This window comes from Marmota monax, unplaced genomic scaffold (genome assembly GCF_021218885.2).
Source record: "Marmota monax isolate L192 unplaced genomic scaffold, Marmota_monax_Labrador192_F-V1.1 WCK01_AAM20220418_F8-fsc00062, whole genome shotgun sequence".
NCBI classification, from domain to species: domain Eukaryota; kingdom Metazoa; phylum Chordata; class Mammalia; order Rodentia; family Sciuridae; genus Marmota; species Marmota monax.
The window spans coordinates 5,417,114-5,438,119 of record NW_026695221.1 but is presented as its reverse complement, the minus strand read 5'-3'; the positions used below and the strand labels follow the sequence as shown (position 1 = coordinate 5,438,119).

General features: G+C 37.3%; 1 protein-coding gene across 8 annotated transcripts in view; it reads right to left on the bottom strand.

Moving 5' to 3' along the window:
* The window catches only part of Zbtb44 (zinc finger and BTB domain containing 44), a 71,912-nt gene extending 61,838 nt beyond the window's left edge, over nucleotides 1-10,074 (bottom strand). For 5 of the 8 annotated variants that reach the window (XM_046432654.2, XM_046432655.2, XM_046432657.2 and 2 more), the window contains exon 1: nucleotides 9,600-10,070. The gene's annotated coding sequence lies outside the window, so the exon portion shown is untranslated. Of the gene's footprint in view, nucleotides 1-9,599 lie in introns of all 8 variants that reach the window. The other 3 variants (XM_046432659.2, XM_058575292.1, XM_046432660.2) reach the window with 2 other exon arrangements.
* Nucleotides 10,075-21,006: the final 10,932 nt, after the last annotated feature.

Genomic DNA, 21,006 nt, shown 5'->3' with positions numbered 1-21,006 from the left:
CACACTGCTCAGGATATAGCTCAATAGTTAAGTGACCCAGGCAGGGTTCAATCCCCAGTACCAAATATAAAATTAAAAAAAAAAATAGAATTACTATAAGATCTAGCAACTCCACTTGAGTATATGCTCCAAGGAACTGAAAGCAGGAATATGAAATCTTTGTACAATTATATAAAGGCAGCATTATTCATAATAGCCAAAAGTAACTCAAATGTCTGTGAACAGATCCAATGGATAAACAAACATGGAACATACTAATGGACTATTACTCAGCCTTAAAAAGGGAAAAATTCTGATGCTACAAAATGAATAAATCTTGAAGGTATCATGCCAAGTGAAAAGGCAGCTATAAAGGATAAATGTTAACATGATTCCAATTATATAATACACCTAAAGTAAATTCATAAAGATAGTAGTAGATACTTTGGGATGTAGAGAGGATACTAGAATGTTATTGTTTAATGGGGTCATAGTGTTTTTTCTTCTTCCCCTGTGGTACTTAGTGATTAAACCCAGGAGTGATCTATTATAGAGTTACATAACCTATCCCCTTTTATTTATTTTTTCGGTATCAGGTATTGAACCTAGGGGCACTTAACTACTGAGCCACATCCCCAGCTCCTTTATAGTTTATTTAGAGATAAGGTTTCATTAAATTGCTGAGGCTGGCTTTGAACTTGTGATCCTCCTGCCTTGGCATGCCAGGCTGCTGGGAGCCCTTTTTACTTCTGAGACAGGGTTTTCCTAAGTTGCTCAGGCTGTCCTTGAATTTGGGATCCTCATGCCTCAGTGTCCCAAAGATGGGATTACAAGCCTGTATCACTGCACCAGGCTTGAATTATAGTTTTGAAAGATGAAAAGATGGGTGGTAATGATGGTTGTACAGAAATATAAATGTACTTAAAGCTACTGAACTGTACCCTTAAAAGCTGTTATGGTGGTAAATTTTGTGTGTGTTTCATCACAATTAAAAAAAAGTAACAGTGGTCCAGACTTCTATCTTAAGAAGTTAATAAAAGAACAAAATGAACCTAACATAATAGAAAAAATTAAAGCCAAACCTTGGTTCTCTGAAAAAAATAAGCAAAACTGATAAACCTTTCGCTAAACAGATCAAGGGGTAAAATAAAGGAGGGGGAAAAAAAGGAGGACAGAATAGTGAAAAAGATACACAGAATAAACAAGGATAGTAAGACATTTCAGAAATTAAGGGTGTAAGATGTTTCAAGGGGTGATTGACAGGGTCAAATGTTGATAGGTCAAAGATATAAACCATCAACACATAAAGATATAAAGATATTTGATATAGCCACAAAGGAGTCACTGATGACCTTATAATAGCACACAAGGGAGTAGAAGTAGAGTTAGAAGCAATATTTCAGTTGACAAAGAATACACAGAAATGAAGTGAAAACTGTGGGCCCGAATAATTCAATCTGAAGTACTCTGGTTCTAAAGACAGAGCAACGGGGTTAACTGGAACCTTAGCTTAGTAGGATTTTAAAATATACTGATATTTGAATAGAAATGATCTTTCATTCCCCCAAACAAATAAAAAATACATATATACATATTATTGTGGTAAATATGCAGAGAATATTTTTGATTATTATTAGAATAGACTCAGAAAAGAGGGAAAAATTAAAGATGCAGGGAACATGTGTTACTACATGGTAAAAGGTCCCTCGATAGGTAGAAGAAAATGGGATTCAGAACATGAAATGATTAACCCAAAACAAGAGGATACCTAGTGATGGAGAGAAAAAAGGTTGTGTGTGCAGGCATTACTTTAAGTACTTTTTTACATATTAAGTAATTTAATTTTTACATAAAGTTTTGAGATTGGTATCATTTTTCAGCAAGGAAAATGCAACAATGAAACACTTCTTCCCACAGTGAGAAGTAGCAGAAGTTCTTATTTGATAGCATTGTTTCTCTTTGAAGTTAGAGGTAGAAGTGGATAGTTGAGAAGGGAGGACAGAATTAAATTTTGAGGAAAATGAAATCTGAAAAATAATGTGTGGAGGAAAAAAAACAGAAGGATAGCTAGGAGGCACTAAAGACCCAAATGAAATTAGAAATCCAAATTTTTTAGTGGCAATAACCTATAGCTTTTAAGTTGTATTTCAATAAATGGTTGAAAAAGAATCAATGGCTTTGAATTTTTTTTATTAAAAGCAACAATAATAATATTACTGGCTAATACTTACATGGAACTCAATGTGTCAGGCATTGTTTTAAGTACTTTTTACATATTAAACAATTTTTTCACATAATTAAAAAAATATATATATATATATATATATATTTAGATGTAGATGGACACAACACCTTTATTTTATTTATCTATTTTCATGTGGTGCTGAGGATAGAACCCAGTGCTTCACTTGTGTGAGGCAAGCATTCTACTACTGAGCCACCACCTTAGCTCCCACATAACTCTTTTTTAGTTGTAGTTGGACACAATACCTTTATTTTGTTTATTTACTTTTATTAGGCGAGCGCTCTACCGATGAGCCACAACCCCAGGCCGCCCTTCCCGCACCCCCCCACGAATAACCTTTCAGAGATATATGCCATTTTGAGATATTTTACCTGTAAGAAAAATAAACCACAAAAGAGAAGGAACAGCTTGAAGCTAGGCATGGTGGCACATGCCTGTAATTCTAGTGGCTCAGGAGGCTGAGACAGGAGGTTGCGAGTTCAAAGCCAGCTTCAGCAACTTAGCGAGGCCCTAAGCAACTAAGAGAGAACTTGTCTCTCACTAAAATAGAAAAAAGGACTGGGGATGTGGCTTAGAGGTTAAATGCCTCAGAGTTCAATCCCTGGTACCCACCCTACCCCCACCCCCCCAAGAGCTCAAGGTCAGACAACTAGTAAGTAACAGATTTAAAGTCAGTATTGAAGCTAGGTTTGCTCAGTTTGTTGTATTACCACTATGCTACATAACTTCTCAAAACAAAGCTAAGTAAACCTAATTAAGGAAAAGTAGAAAGAATTAAGGAAGAAACACCACTAGGTGGGGCAAAAGATAAGAGACAATGGTTCCTGTAAATACAAATAATTCTCATGGAAGTATGGTTTGTACATAATGTAAAAGGCACCAAAGATAAGAGAAACTGCCTTCATACATTAATGGAAAGTCACAGAAGGGAAATGAGCAATGGGAGGATCCAAAGTAGAAAGGAAGAAAAACAAAGGGGGGGGGGGGACCCAAGTAGCTGAAATATAAAAAGGAGAAAAAATTAAAAGTGGAAGAATGCTTACATGCACATCAATAAATCAATAAATACCACCAGTAAAAAGAAAACAATTGCAATATGTCTAAGTTCCTGGAAACTCTCAGATCTTATTTTCTTTGGGCCAAAGGATATTTCAATTTTATTAATTGAAGAACACAAAATATTTAATAAAATGTATTAAGTATGGTTGCTTGCCAAGAATAAGTGAGGACCAAGATACTTAGGTTAAGATGAAATAATTCAATAAAGAAATTATATAGTTATTTTCAGAAATAAGAGGGTAGTAGTTCCATAAAAAGTTGATTCCAGAGATGCATAGTCTTCTCTAGATGTTACCCAAGATGTGTGATGATGAACGCATCCATAAATTATCATTATCTAATCAACAGCAAATCACTTCAGCATAAAGAAATATATACAATTTAATGTCTGTAAAAGAATAGTAGGGCTGGGGTTGTGGCTCAGAGGTAGAGCGCTCGCCTACCATGCACGAGGCAGTGGGTTCGATCCTCAGCACCACATAAAAATAAAATCAAGGTATTGTTAAAAAAAAAAAAAAGAATAGCAATATCCTTTGGCTATTAAAATAGTCAAAATACATATAGCAAGACAGCAATATTGTAAAATAACAGAATTTTAAAAATTTTATTTAAGTACCAGAATATTGAAACTGCAAAAAAGGCTGGGTATCAAACTTTTGTAAGCTGCCAATGGAAGTTTAAAATTTAAAATGGAAGAATATTTAATGTGGGGGGAAAAAAAGGGAAATGATACTTTCTAAGAATAATGAGAAACTAAGAATGAGCTTCTATCTACCCATTTTTACTCTTCCAAAACAGTTATCAATATGAGATACCACGACAAGTTAGTAGTTTACTCCAGGATAAGTAAAGTAAAAATGTGCTAGCCAAGAATATTCTAGGCACTAATGATAATGTTAGTGAAGAAATTAATGTAATACTTCATGAAATAAGAGTGCAATATAACTCTAATGTTGCTTTGTATTTCTAAAAGCACATATACAATTGCACTTTTAGAATATATGAGTAGAAATCTCAAGATTTCCTGCTCATGTCCTAAAATGGGGTGAAGAATAACGAAAAACTAATGTGACTTTCAGCTTAACAGGAGATAAATTTTAAGCAACTGTTCTTAGATGTGACAACTCTGCTTTGTAGTAAATACAGTGGCATTTAAAGCAAAAATATCCCATCGTAAAGCTTAGAGTACACTCTATTTAACAGCAGTCAAAATGTCAGGAAACCACAAGGGAAAATTATTTTCAATACATGTAATATTTATAAAGGTAATAAAAAATTACATTGGAAGGAGCCTAATTAATTAGGAGTCTCCTAAGTTAATGAGGGAACCCCTTTTACAACAGTCTTTTCAGTGACAAAGTTGTTTTATTCTTTATAAGGCTAGGAAGACTTACTAGGAGTTTCAGAGGATAATTGCTGACAGAATACAGGACATTGACTGTTTTATTAAACAGCTGTCAATATTGTTATGCCTAAACAACCATATCTATATGCTATTATTTACATTCTATTATACCCTACTTGTCTTATCACTCATCTACCCCTTCATCAATTCATCTTGATTTTTGTTACTTTACTTTTTATTTTTTGATACTTTAAAAACATCTATTAAAACGTGATCTAAAATGCAGTTCTTGTAGCAGGGGACCAGGAACTCTCATATATCTTAGAAGGGAAAACATAAATATGTGTAATAGACATGACAAATGTAAGGTTGATTTCAGTTTTCCTACAGAATATACATCAGTTATGTGGTTCCTATTCATCGTGATTGAAATATATTCAATTTTACAACTTGTCACATTTAGTGTGAGGTGTAGATAGCAGCCAAGTGCTAACTCTGAAGACAGACTTGAGTTTGAAACATGGGTTGGTTACTTATTAGATGAGATACCCTGGGCAAGTCATTTAATCTACTCAAGGTATCACTTTCCCTACTCGCATGATAAGATACTAGTAGCAATATGGAAGGGTTAATGTGAGATTTAACTGAGATAATGTATAACATGTTTAGCATACCTGGTTTATAGAAAAGGCACAACAAATATAATTATAATCATCACCATATTTTAGTCAACCACAACAGGCTTTTTAGCTTCTGCATGGCTACACACCCTTGTAAATGTTTGTACCGTTTTTAAAATCAACCTTATTTATTCCAACAATCTCGGTGTGTCTATATTACTGAAATTAAAGACAGAATGAGGGTGAATAGGTATAAAGCACATGTATTCTCCATCATCCCATTCTACTCCCTGAAGGAAACAGATGCTCATTCTGGTACTAAAAGCAGTGATGATGAACACAGAATACATTCACACTGTGGGCTTTTCATCAGGTGGTTGACAGGAGGTCAATAAACCTGTGTTCTGCCTGCTTCAGACAACCAGTGCTCCCTCTTAAAACCATCCAAACATAGTATCTGAGACCATATAATTGTGATTTCTATCAAATTTGGTTCATTCCAAACAAAATGTGTTATCTTCACTGATCACACATCTAAATGCCTTTATTTTTGCAGCTAGCATATGTGTACCAGTTTTGTTGTGTGGCATAAAAGTATATGGATTCATAAAACCTCTACCAATTAACATGTCTCTTTAAAGACCTGACTGCAAAGTAAAAGTTGCAGTTCTACTTTTATGGAATTTTTATTTAAAACATGACATCTGCAAAAGCATGAAATCTATTTCTCTAACTTCTAAAGATTAGTCTTTGTGCTTTCTCTTTGCCAGAAGAATCAGAATCTAATTTAAAAGCACTACTACATGGCTTTAAGTTTTATACCTTGTTTATGGCTCAACCTTCTACAATTAAAATATGCAAGTAGATATTAAAAGGAGTATGGCAAAAGAAAAGAATATTTTACCTTAAAAAACTAATTTGAAGGAGAACAAGGAGGAGGAAGGAAAGAAGGGAAAGGGGTAGAACTATGGAACAAATTAAATAATAGCTTGTTACATACATATATAAATGAACCAAGAAGAATTACCTGTATGTATTCACACACACGCTCGCACGCACAAACACGTGTGCAGAAAATACCAATCAAAAATAAATGAGGGAAAGGAAGGTCAGCAGAAGAGAAGAGGGGGAGGGAGGAAGGAAAGGAAAAGGGGGGAGAAATGGGATTGAAATCAAATTCCTTGCATGTACTATTTTGTCAAAATGATCAAAATACTATATATAATTAATGCTCTAAAAAAATAATCTGACAGCTCTTTGATCTAACTTGCTGATGGACTATGCAAGAAATAAATTTTGTATTAAAATCTGAAGAAAAAAAAAACTCACCTAATTTGAGTAAATTTTTTAAAAAGTATACCTGGAAACATTATTTTGATTTTTGAGCTGTGTATATATTTTACAAATTCAAAAATAACCCCCCCCTCAAATATGAAACCAATGAATCATATCAAGTTGATAGTATGACCAGAGAAAAGTATTTTAAGTGACTTTGGAAATAGTACTGATTACACATCTTTTGTGTAATATATTTCAGGGACAAAAAGAAATGCAAAAAAAATCCCCAACTTCACTCAGAAGCAGTAATACAGGTATTGTAATTTAAAAATGATTTTATGTATACAGTAGAAAGCAAATAAGCATATTAATTTAATTTGGTAGCAAGATTTTAATACAAAAAGACAAAAACAGAATCAAAGAAGAAAAATTCTGCTATGCTAAATTTGAATAGGATATATCATTATGAAATTCTGATTAAACAAACAAGCAGAAAACCATTTCTTAATTCTTTCTTCTCAAAGGGCCTAGAAGAAATGACACCTTAGCAGCAATCTATATGCCAAATACACAGATCTTGGTTTCTATGTGCTATTTCTCACTAAAAAGACCCAAGACACCTTGAATAAACAGCCCTTGCCAGATGTGGAGCAAACAAAGTACAAAAGAAGCATGTGATATCTTGTGCCAGCAGCCAGCTTGAAAGGGTTTCTACTATCAAATTTGGGACAATTTGGTCACCCAAAAGAGAAAGAATTATAATGGTTCTCAAACAATGGGGAAAAAAAACCCCACAAATCCATAGTAGTATCTTTTCCAAAAATACTAAAGAAAATCTATTTGCCACCATGGGGGTGACTATTTTCTCAGCTCTTTACTCTGAATGCTGAAGTGATGAAAGCAAGCATTTAATATGCATTTTTACAAGAAAATTTAGCTTATTCCCACTTTATGGAGTAAATCTTTCCTACAGAGAAATACCAATAAACTGATTTAAGCAAAAGCAATTAATGGATGCTAAATATTACTAAGCAAAATGTAGTCAGAAATAGGATATTTGCTTGGGGTCAAAGTATTACCCTTCGGTTACATACTAACCACAAAATGACAAACCACACACCTTTACAACAGATTTGGTAGTCACCACTTCAATCAACTGGTCACATTTAACATCATTAACAGTGTAGCAATCTGACATTATATATTTCCTATATGATGCAACCTGAGGTACACAGCATTACCTATTAAATACTCTTGCCAAAGAAAGTTTTACTTTAAGCTAATCAAGCTTTTCTTAAGATCAAACTTCCAGTTAACAGAAATTTCAAGGGGAAAGAGGAATAAATGAAATAACACCACTGGGACATGGGCAGTCCAGAATGTGGGTGTATTATACATCTGGTTTGGTCAGGTAGATGTCAGGAAAATGAAAGAGTAAGTATTATACTTTTTACAGAAGGGACTAGTCTTAATCACCAAACACAAAATCTTGAAGGGTTGGGGGGTGGCTCAAAGACACTTTGGAACAATTGAGGAAATGTGAATACATTAATTGAATATGCTATTTGATAGGTATTGTTACTGATCAGGGTTAGTAGATGAATGTATTCTTAGAAAATGCTGAAGTATTTAAAGGTGGAGACGTTTCCAACTTACTTTGGAATGGTTACACAACACATCACAGGGAAAGAAAGAGAGGGTAACAACACGATAAAAATGTTTATCACTGAATCTAGGTTCTGGGGTATTCATGTATTTCCCGTCCCCCCTCCCCAACTTCTATAAAACGGAAAATTTTCATGACAAAGTTAAAAGAAACTATACCTCTACTGAGAGGTACAGAGGAAAGTACACCTACCCTGGAATTATATCTGGGCTTAAATCTTAGCTCTTACTACTTGTGTGACCTAAGGCAAATTACTTAACATTACTAAGTTTCTTTTACATCTGTAAAATTCAAGTAACAAATCTGCATCATTGGGTCGTTCTGAGAATTAAAGATTACATAAGTAAAACCTAGCCCTATTGCACAAATAAGTAAATCCAACTTTCATAATTAATGGATGTAATCATCCTTAAATGTAAGGCTACTGAAAAAGATTAATTACTTTCACATTCCATGAAAAGGGGAAACAACATTAGATAAAATTAAATATCCACTCGAAGTCAAAGTAATGGGAAAAAAATGAAGATTCTTTTTTTAAAAAAATTTAATAATTCCACTGAAACCCTAGGAAAAGAAATCGTCAAATCCCTACCAATCCAAACTCTTGGTATCTATTATACTGTATGGTTTGGTTTTGGTATTAGTATTAGCCTATCTTCAAACAAAACACTAAGAAAATAAGTGGAAGTTAAGGAGAGTTTTTTTCCCTAACCTCAACGGATAATCTACTTATATGTTGAAATCGAAAATAAGTTTTTCTTCATTTCTATAAGTTCCAAAAAAGTACACGGTCATTGGCTTTTATACTAAATTCTGGTTAAGGTTCATACAATTTACAAACATGCAAATTGCTTTTCATCAATTTTAACGAACTCATTTCACTTGTAGGCAATCCCTTTTTCTGGTTAGACTGGCAGTAAAATGATAAGATGTAGAGTGATCCTCAGGTAGGGAAGAAAAAGGTGTCTGCATTTTTTTTTTCTTTTTAAAATAAGTGCCATATTTTTCTTTCAACTATTAAGAGAAAAAGCAGCAGGGGAGAGGAGCCAACAAACAGGTCTTAGGCTTGCAGGTCGACTAGGTGAGGTGAGAGGGATTAACACCTCCGCCTGCTTTGGGTTTGGTACTGGGCAGATAAGCTTACAAATGAATACCCCTTAAAGATCGGGGTAATTGCTCCTGGACTGCGGGGCTCAAGGCCAGCCTTCTCCCTGAAGGATTAAATGTCACTGGGGGGACCCTGAGGAGTGTCTCCCGGCGCGGATGCGGGTCAGAGACCAGGTTTTCCTTTCCCTCTTGCGCCCAGGTGGGCGACGCGTGGTGGCACTTCCCAGGCGGGAGCACCCCAGTGCACCAGCGGCGCGCAGTGGCTAGTCATCCCCCCGTTCGCCTTCCCTTCCCCATTACCTGCGGGCGGCGGTGCCGGGGCCCGGAGGCCTGCTGCTGCTCCTCCCCGCCAGGCTGAGGCGGCGAGGTGGCGGCGGCGGTGGCGGTGGCGGCGACAGCCCGGGGGGAGGGGGCGGAGCGCGCGGCTGGCTCCCTCTCCTCCCCCGGGAGGCTCAGGGCACCCTATCTCGGGCCGCCGCGCCTAGGCCCGTGAGCAGCCTGTGGCTGGGGCATGGCGGCAGAGCCCACCGGCGTGCCTGCGAGGTGGGAGAGCGCGAGGCGGAGACGAGGAAAGCACCTCCGGCTCCCGGAGGGGCCTAAGGGGAGGAGCGAGGGGGCGCGGGTAGCCGCGCGCGGGCGGCCGTTGGGGCGGTTGGCCGAGGGCAGGCGGCGGTTTGGGGAGCGCGGCGACGGCTCGCGTTTTCCCGGCGGGGCGGGGTGGGGAAGGGGAAGGGGAGTGAGGGAAGGGGAGGGGAAGGTTGGGAGGGAGCCGCCGCCGCGCGCGTGCGGGCCGGCGCCGCCGCCGTTGCCGCTCGGCTCACTCCAGCCTGTTTGGGGGCACTTTGTTTGTGTCCCACAATGCTCTGCGCGAACGGCCGGGCTGGGGAAGTGGGCGGGGCCGCACGATATCGGGGCGGGACCGGGGGGCGGTGAGGTTGGGGGAAACCCGCGGTTATTGCGCAAGCGCAGAAAAGGACCTCCAGGTCCCCGGGACTTGAGCTGTGAGGTATTGGTTCTTCTTGCTCGGTGGAGTCAGCCTGACACAGAAACACCTTCAATCTTGACACTGCCTGTGCGCTTATGCCTATATGTAAACGTGCAGAATTATATGAAAAAAGCGCCATAATCGCAACCAGTTTGTCCTTTCTTAAAGCCGCCCTTTCATCCGGCTCCCCTCTTACATTGAGAAAAGCATTACTTTTTTATTTTGTTAATCTTTGAACTAAGAACGAAAGAAACTCCGGTTTTCTCTGGTGGTTTTCTGTAGCGAGGCCAAAAACTGGTGAACTGGTAGTGTGGCCATTTTTCACAAGTGGAAAACTGAGGCCTGCCAAGGAGCAACCCGGCGCCAAGGGGAGAGGCGCGGAGAACCCGCGAACCTCCCGTGCCCGCTTACCCGGCGGACGGCGACCCCCTTACGGTATCTTCGATTCACTAACTGCCTGGGCTCCTTCAGCATCCTCCTAGCGCCCAAAGGGTGTTCTGACAATTTCCTGATCGACCCGGCAGGAAGTGTAGTCTTGAAATGACTAGGAAAATGGTCTACCAAGTCCTTGTTCCAGGGACACCTAGAGCGGCTGCAAAAGAAAATCAACAAAAACCCACAACCTATTGCTTATTCCCCCCACAATCGTGAATCTATCATTTTATTACACCTTCGCTTACTTCTCTGGCCTTTTGGGGAGGAAATGTGTGGGTCACCTCGAACTGATTGGTATCGCCTACTGGGGTGGGGGGGCGGTTTCAGAGTTCTTGGTCACCTGCAAAATCAATCGTGTTAATTCCCTAAGCCTGTCAGGTATGTGTTGTGGACCCAAACCCGGAGATTATGGGGGGCCTGGGTAGCAGGTAGCAGCGCGCCCGCCGCGTTTGCTGGGAAGCAGGCAGGGTGCCAGGGTGCGGGCTGGAGCCGAGCTCTTGAGACGTGCTGTTCTGCATTTGCATACTTGGTTCTCTCACACCTCCAGCTTTTAAGCCAAAAGACTTATTTCCAAAGACTTTGTGTAAGGTAGGTTGACGTCCGCTGAAATGAGTGGATTTTTCTTCTGAAACACATGGCAACATCTCACATTAATCCTCTCCAGAGAGACAAGCAGCCAAACACCCAAGCATCCTAATTTTAACCAATGAAATCTGCCTTAGAAATAAATGCAATAAAACCAAGATGTTTATAGTTTGTAGTTTCCAACAAGTATTCAAGTTTATGTTATCTAATTTTTGCTGTAACCCAACTTAGAGGTTTTTAGTATTATTCCCACCATCATTTTTATTATTCCCATTTTACAGATGGGTAAAATCAGAAAGATGTAAATTAGGCTCAGTTCTGCGCTGAGATTTGAAGAAGGGGAAGGGAAAGAAGGCAGAATGCTTACCCACCAAGGTTCAGGAAGGTGCCTGAGGTCCAGGCCCTGATGGAGTTTGGGTGAAAATGGATGTACCAGGTAAACAACTGGGGAAGAATCTGATGGGAATAAAGTAGTCAAATAAATCCAGTCTGCCTCTCCTAGAGCATTTAACAGGACAGTCAATAAAAGACCATTAGGCAAGTCTTCACTAATTGTGTCTCAAGGGACTGAGGTGGCAGTTGCCTTTCACTGCAGTACTAACATTAACACAAAAAATGCTTTCTTAATCTCTTGTCTCTTCTATCTTTCCATCCTTTTTGTGCTTTTACTATTTATCATTTTACATATAAAAATTTTATCATTCTCCCATTCCACACCCAACTCCAAGTCTGAAGACTCTTATTAAACCAACAAATGGTTGTTGGGTCCTTAAGGGCAAAGTGCTAGATGCTTGGAGAGGGTGCGAGAAAAAACACAAAGTAGATTAACTATTGCAGGAGTCCTCTTCTCTATTTTGACTTTGGGCAGAGTCAGTTTCTGTGGCTTCTGCAGCCTCCCACTGTTTTTCTTCCTGAGCTAGCAGAGACTTGTCTTTGGGTTGCTGGAATACATACACCTTTCTTTGACACTAGGTTAAATAACACCTCTGGGAAGATTTAGTGAAATCAGAAGCCTGTACACAGGTGAAACAAACAAACTAGATAGTATGAGGAAAATTTAAATATTAATCTGATGTGGATGATTCTGAGGAATTCAAATTCCAGGGAAATTCCAGGGGTTTCATTTCAGCCACAAGCTGTTTTAGGGACCAGATTCTGGCACAAATGTCACTTTCTTTTGGTAAGACCATTATTGCTGAATGGTTATTATTAGTTATATAGTCCGAAACATTTCAGATCAAGAATGCTTTCTACTCAACAGGAAGATCACTAGTCTGCCTTGAATTATTTCAATGAGGAGAACTCATTATTGTAAAAGTCAGTCTTGCTTCAGTATTATATCCTTTCAAGTACAAAAATTAATCTCCTTCCCTTACTTGCATCTCTTCCCCTTGTTACCATTTCACCATCCCCCCAGTTAGGTAAGTCAGCTTTGCTACTTTACTACTCTATTGCATCTCAATTCCAATCCATCAGCAAACAAATCCTGTTGAATTTGCCCATTCTTATTGTCACCATTCTAAAATAAGACGGCAAAAGTGTGTGCACAGAGAATTATAATAACACTTATCTGGTTTCCTAAATAAATTCCCTCTTATCCTCATTATGTATATGGTAATCAGAGTTGTACTGCATAGAAATCATTTCACTTAACAATGGCTTCCTATTGTTTTCTGAATAAAGTCCCAAATCCTTAGCATGGGTTTTGCAATACTCCACAATCTGAGCTTTTCCTAGGTCTTTAGCTTCATCTCTTGATATATTCCTTTAAGGAATATGCCATTCATAGAGTTCCTTTTATCACATCTAAAATGCCATGCTCTTTCTTGCATTGCATATATTGGTCCCTCTGTGTAGAAATCCTCCATACCTTGGCCAATTTCCCCTCTTTCCTCAGATATCTTCTTTTTTAAAAATATATATTAGTACCTGTAATATGTTATGCATAGTACACATATCTACATAGTTTATAATGTATACACAATATACATATGCCAGCTTTATTGAGATATAATTCACATACAATAAATTCACCCACTTAAGATACACAATTCAATGGTTATTCGTATATTCACAGGGAGTTGTAAAACGATCATTGTAGTCAAATTTTTAACATTCTCATCCCCCTCAAAGCAACCATACCCATTAGCAGTTACTACCAATTTTTCCCCAACTCCTTAAGCAATCACTAACCTATTTGCTTTCTGTCTGTATATTATTATTTTAGTTTTACTGTATATATTTATTGTATATTATTATTTTAGTTTGTTGGGGAGCTATACTATGGCTTGGATGATATATCTTTTAAGACCTATATGTTTTTTCTTCTCTTTTCCCCCCAGTCACTTTTTAGGGACCAGGTTTTTGTCCTGTAGTATTTGCCACAATCTAGATTTTGTTGGCTGCATCCCTACAGTGTATTTAACATATTCTCTTATCCTTTGCATTTTTGTAAATAGTTAGTGGGATCTAGATGTTTTGTCAGATTTGATTTTAATTCTTAGCAAGATTACTTCATAGGTGGTAGAGTACTTTTCCATTAGAAGAGATAAAATGTGTCTCTCTTTTTTCTTTTTGTAATTTTAGCAATCACCCACGAGTAATGCCTAGATCCATTCATACACTAGGAGATTTTTTAAAGGATTTTTTTTAAGATGGGCACAATATCTTTACTTTATTTTATTTATTTTTATGTGGTGCTGAGGATTGAACCCAGTGCCTCATGTGTGTGAGGCAAGCACTCTACCGCTGAGCAATAATCCTAGCCCATACATAAGGAGTTTTTAAATGGTGATATAGTTCTATCATTCTTCATTTATTAGCGACAATGATTCTTCAATGGGAATTTTCTCCTTTTCAATTATTTGCTTACTTAGTGGTACTATGAATACAGAAAAGCAGGACAAATGATTGACTCTTTCCCTATTACCAAATCTCTAACTCTGTTCACTTCTCTCTTGTCCAACACTACCACCCTGATCCAAAGTCCTCAACCCGACTTCCAAGAACTTAATTCTTCAGATGCTTTCCGTCTTGCAAGGTCCTGTATGATGTGGTCCGTGTGTAACTCTCCAGACTCATGTCAGGGAACTTCATTTCTTCCTCTCTCACTGTAACTCAGCCATATTGGCCCATTTTTATTTCCTAAGTCACCAAGTTCTTTCCCATTTCAGAGTCTTTGCACTTGAGCCCTCTGCCCAAAAATCTTTCTCCAACTTCCCCAAACTCATATGTACCTTTCAATTATTGCTTTCTTAAGGAAGACTAGATTGATATTCTCCTCTCATGCCACCCTCTACTTGTAATTCATAGCATTTCTTGTGGTTCATATTTATACTTATTTGTGTGATTATTCATTGCCTTCTCACTAAACTATAAATTCTATGAAGACAAGGATCACGTTTTGGCATCATTTTTCTCCTAAGCTTAACTTGATACTTGGAATATAGTAAGCAATTCAAAAAGAAATATTGAGTTGAATTGAATAAAATTGAATTGGAGTTAGATTTGGGAAAAATAAAATGCTTTTGTCTCAATTTGTAAATAGTAAAAATAGCTACATTTAAGGACTATGATGTACTGTTCTATGTTTTTCTAATATTCTAATATGAAATAGTAAAGTTATATCTATTTGACAGATAAGAAAACTGAAGAGGGATTAAGACTTCCCCCAAATCACAAAATTGTAAATGTCAAAACCAGTATTTGTTTTTTGAGGTGCTGGGGATTAAACACAGGGATTTGTGCATGCAAGGCAAGCACTCTATCAACTAAGCTATATCCCCAGCCCCCCAAACCAGGATTTAAGTAATTTATCTCTAGAACTTCAGATACCAGGTCAAAATTCTAACATACTGAAATTCATATGGATAGTTAGTTATTTATAACTAAAAAATTTTTTAAAAGATAGAATAAGGGAGGAAACTAGAGCTGAGATCTCTAAATCAAGCCAGGACTTTGGTAAAGCTACCCTTCAGTAAAAGGGGGAACTAGAAAATTATCTGGTAAGTTACAAAGAATTGTATTTTTGGCCCATGTTCAGATTTTTAAAATCTCAATTAACCTTATATTTGTTAATTTGAGGAGGATATATTAGTTTAAAAGCTGATTCTAGACAATGAAATCCTTTTTATTCCTGGAAGATGCAAATATATAGCCACTGTGTAGCATACTCTCATTACCCAGCAGATCGACAAGGGAAAACCAACACTTCCTAAAGATGAGCTCATAGACTACATTCCAAACTACATGGTAAAATGAACAACTATACAAAGAATCATCACAACACAGTATAATTAGAATTCTAAAACATTGATATTTTAATAGAATGATTATAAAAATATTATAAAATCAGTAGTTCAAAAATAAGTAAAGAGATAAAAGAAGCTATAGAAATCATAAGAGCAAGACTTTGTTAAGCTAGGCCAGGAAGATTTGAAAAAGAACTAAATAGAACTTGTAGAAATGAAAAACATTTTTGGGCTGGGGCTGTAGCTCAGTGGGTAGAGCACTTGCATACCATGTATGAGGCACTGGGTTCGATTCCCAGCACCACATAAAAAATAAACAAAATAAAGGCATTCTGTTCATCTAAAATGACAAAATTTTTTAAAATGAAAAACATTTTTTACTGAAGATAAAATCAAGTAAACGGATTAAATTATAGATTAATACAATTTAATGAATGATTAGTGAACTGGAACACAGCTATGATGTAACTGTCCAAAGGAACATGCAAAAAGAAGAGAGAGAAAATAAGAAGGAAAATTTGAAACTTGAATTTTTGTATTCAACACACATATAATAGGATTCCCCAGGAGAAAAAATTTTTAAAAAATGGGGCAAAGGCAACAAATAATAAATATAGTCAAAATGATGGCTGGACATTTTTCAAGAATTATAAAAGGCTTAATTGCTCAAAGTATAAAAAGCTGATTTCTGAGCAGAACAAATCAATAGCAACACTTATGTAAACACATTATAGAAAAATTCAAGGATACTAGAGACAAAAAGTTTACCTAAAGAGGAAAAAATATGTAAATTGGTATCTCATCAGCAAGAAGAGAAGCCAAGCCAGGTTCTATGGCTTGGGATGCTGAGGCAGAAGGATCACAAGTTCAAAGCTAGGCTCAGCAACTTAGTGAGGTGCTAAGCAACTCAGTAAGACCCTGTCTCTAAATACAAAATAGGGCTGGGGTTGTGTTTGAGTGGTCACTGGTTGAGTGCCCCTGTGTTCAATCCCTAGTACCCAAAAGAGAAGCCAAAAACAATGGGATAAGATTTAATTTTTCAAAAAACTTTGTTCTTTTTGGATATATATGACAGTAGAGTATATTTTGACAAAGTATACATACATGGAGTATAAGTTCCCATTCTTGTGGTTGTATATGATGTGGAGTTTCATTGGTTGTGTATTCATATATGAACATAGGAAAAGTATGCCTGATTTATTCTACTGTCTTTCCTATTCCCATCCTTCTCCCTTTCCCTTCATTCCCCTTTGTCTAATCCATGAACTTCTATTCTCCTCCCCCACCATTGTGTATTAGCACCTTCATATTAGAGAGAACTTTGGTTCTCTCTTGGATTTTTTTGGGGGGAGGGATTGGCTTATTTCACTTAGCCTCCAGTTCCATCCATTTACCAGCAAATGCATAATTTCATTCTTTTTATGTCTGAGTTATATTCCTGTGTGTGTTACATTTTCTTTATCCATTCATCTGTTGAAGGACACCTGGGTTGGTTCCACAGCTTAGCTATTGTGAATTGAGCTACTATAAACAGCATATTACAGTGACACTGTAATATGCTTATTTTAAGTCCTTTGGATATATGCTGAGGAGTGGGATAACAGGGTCAAATGGCGGTTCCATTCCAATTTCTGAGAAATCTCCATACTGCTTTCCAGAGTGGTTGCACCAATTTGAAATTCCACCAGCAATGTATGGGTGTACCATTTACCCCACATCCTCACCAACATCTATTGTTACTTGTGTTCTTGATAATTGCCATTCAAATTGGAATGAGATGGAATCTCAGTGTGGTTTTAAGTTTCATGGAATAAGATTCTTAAGATTCTAAGAGGAAATAACGAGCACAAAAGAATTCTATACTCAGCTAAACTATTATACAATATTGAGGCTATGATACATTTTCAGATAGTTAAAAGTCTTAGTGTTTTATTACTCAGAGACTCTTTCTGAAAGCATTATTAAATGGAACATTTCAATAAGAAGAAATTTGGAAGCAGAAGGAATAGATGGATTGCATGAAACAGTGTTGTTCAATGAGCAAAGAAGCTCTACTAGGAAAAAAAAGTGAGCCACATGGAGGTTTGGAAAGTTGTAGACAGAGATTAACATATTAAGGCTTACTATTTTGTGTTGTTAAATTCCATGTAATGTTGGGTCTGAATGGTCCAAGTGGAGTGAGTGGAGTGAAGGCCACTTAATCCCAGAAAGCGAAAAAGCTTCAAAGCTAAGATATTGGAAGGATCATCCATTGTGTCAACTATTCTCCTCTGCTGTATCCCAGACATATTCTTTGTTCTTCTCCCAGTACTTCTTTGAACATTCAGAGATTGACTCTTATAAATTATATTGATACCAGATTTCCTTGCTAGTTGGCTTTACGTTGGATTTGGCTAATTGTAATTACTGGCCAAAGATCAAAGTGGAAGAGAGAGTACCAGAATATTTATTTCCCACTCTCTGTGATTCAATTGCTTCTATAGTAGCAACTCTATTTCTCTGACCCTGCACAGTAGTCTCTTTTCCATGGCTCCAGTTCTTGCGGGGCTTCAATAACTCTATTTCTTTAGTTCATCATTATGGCCCCATGAATGGTAAGAGAATTTTACCACCATTGGTTTTTAGGTCCTGTTAAGAGTGAGTTCTCCATGGGTCTCTTATGTTTCTGCATATCTTATGAGAAAGGCACTAATATATTTTCAAGGATGTTTGTATAATGAGTAGCCTTGGAAAGTAAAGATAGTATCTCTGTCTGGAGCAAAGGGAAGAGATGTTTAGTGCCCATTATAAAATATTGGGTTCCCTAAACTCAGGGTCTTCTCTCAATCCCACTTCATGTGAAGATATTTGGGGCTTGGGAAATTATAACAAAATATGCTGAGGTTCTGGTTATTGTTATTATTAGGAGAAATAAACTGTCCCTCATCTTTGACCCAGGAGTGTTATGTCTTCTGCCAGCTCCCATGAAACTGTAGTAGGTGATTCCAAAACCAGATAAAGACACTTCAAAGAAAGAAAACTTCAGACTAATATCCCTAATGAATTTAGATGCAAAAATCCTCAATAAAATTCTGGCAAATTGGATACAAAAACATATCAAAAAGATTGTGCACCATGACCAAGTGGGATTCATCCCTGGGAGGCAAGGCTGGTTCAATATACGGAAATCAATAAATGTAATTCACCACATCAATAGACTTAAAGATAAGAACCATATGATCATCTCCATAGATGCTGAAAAAGCATTCGACAAAACACAGCATCCCTTTATGTTCAAAACTCTAGAAAAATTAGGGATAACAGGAAATTACCTCAACATGGTAAAAGCTATATACGCTAAGCCTCAGGCCAGCATCATTCTAAATGGAGAAAAATTGAAGGCATTCCCTTTAAAATCTGAAACAAGACAGGGATGCCCTCTCTCACCACTTCTATTCAACATAGTTCTTGAAACACTAGCCAGAGCAATTAGATAGATGAAAGAAATTAAAGGAATAAATATAGGAAAAGAAGAACTTAAATTAGCACTATTTGCCGATGACATGATCCTATACCTAGCAGACCCAAAAACTTCAACCAAGAAACTTCTAGAACTAGTAAATGAATTCAGCAAAGTGGCAGGATATAAAATCAATACCAATAAATCAAAGGCATTCCTGTATATCAGTGACAAATTCTCTGAAATGGAAATGAGGACAACTACTCCATTCACAATATCCTCAAAAAAATATAAAATAACTGGGAATCAACTTAACAAAAGAGGTGAAAGAGCTATACAATGTAAACTACAAAACCCTGAAGAAAGAAATAGAAGAAGACCTTAGAAGATGGAAGGATTTACCTTGCTCATGGATTGGTAGAATTAATATTATTAAGATGGCCTTATTACCAAAAACACTTTACAGATTCAATGCAATTCCCATCAAAATCCCAATGACATTCCTTGCAGAAATAGAAAAAGCAATCATGAAATTCATCTGGAAAAATAAGAGACCCAGAATAGCTAAAGTAATTCTAAGCAGGAAGAGTGAAATTGGTGGTATCGCGATTCCAGATTTTAAACTATACTATAGAGCAATAGTAACAAAAACAGCATGATACTGGCACCAAAACAGGCTGGTAGACCAATGGTACAAAATAGAGGACACAGAGACAAATCCACAAAAGTACAACTATCTTATTTAGACAAAGGTGCTAAAACCATGCAATGGAGAAAGGATAGCATCTTCAACAAATGGTGCTGGGAGAACTGGAAATCCATTTGCAACAAAATGAAATTGAATCCCTTTCTCTCACCATGCACAAAAGTCAACTCAAAATGGATCAAGGAGCTAGGAATCAGACCAGAGACTCTGCATCTAATAGAAGATAAAATTGGCCCTAATCTTCATCACGTGGGAGCAGGCCCCAAATTTCTTAATAAGACACCTATAGCACAAGAGTTAAAACCAAGAATCAACAAAGGGGACGAATTCAAACTAAAAAGTTTTTTCTCAGCAAGAGAAATAATATGTGAGGTGAATAGGGAGCCTACATCCTGGGAACAAATTTTTTACCCCTCAAACATCAGATAGAGCTCTAATCTCTAGAGTATACAAAGAACTCAAAAAGTTAAACAAACAAACAAACAAAAAGCAAATAACCCAATCAACAAATGGGCCAAGGACTTGAACAGAAACTTCTGAGAAGAGGATATATAATCAATCAACAAATACATGAAAAAATGCTCACCATCTCTAGCAATCAGAGAAATGCAAATTAAAACTACTCTAAGATACCATCTCACTCCAATAAGAATGGCAGCCATTATGAAGTCAAACAACAATAAGTTCTGGCGAGGATGGCGGGGGGAGGTACACTCATACATTGCTGGAGGGACTGCAAATTTGTGCAGCCGATATGGAAAGCAGTATGGAGATTCTTTGGACAGCTGGGAATGGAACCACCATTTGACCCAGCTATTCCCCTTCTCGGACTATACCCAAAAGACCTAAAAAGAGCATACTACAGGGACACAGCCACATCAATGTTTATAGCAGCACAATTCACAATAGCTAGAATGTGGAACCAACCTAGATGTCCTTCAATAGATGAATAGATTTAAAAAAATGTGGCTTTTATACACAATGGAATATTACTCAGCACTAAAAAATAACAAGATCATGGCATTTGCAGGCAAATGGACGGCATTAGAGCACATTATGCTAAGTTAGCCAATCCCTAAAAAACAAATGCTGAATGTCTTCTCTGATATAAGGGGGGTGACTCAAAATGGGATAGAGAGGAGGAGCATGAGAAGAAGACTACCACTAAATAAGGAAGAGAGGTGGGAAGGAAAAAGAGGGAGAAGGGGAGTTGCATGGAAGATGGAAGGAGAACCTCATTGTTATACAGAATACATATATGATGTTGTGAGGAGAAAAAGAAAAAAAAGTGTGTCACATTAGATTGG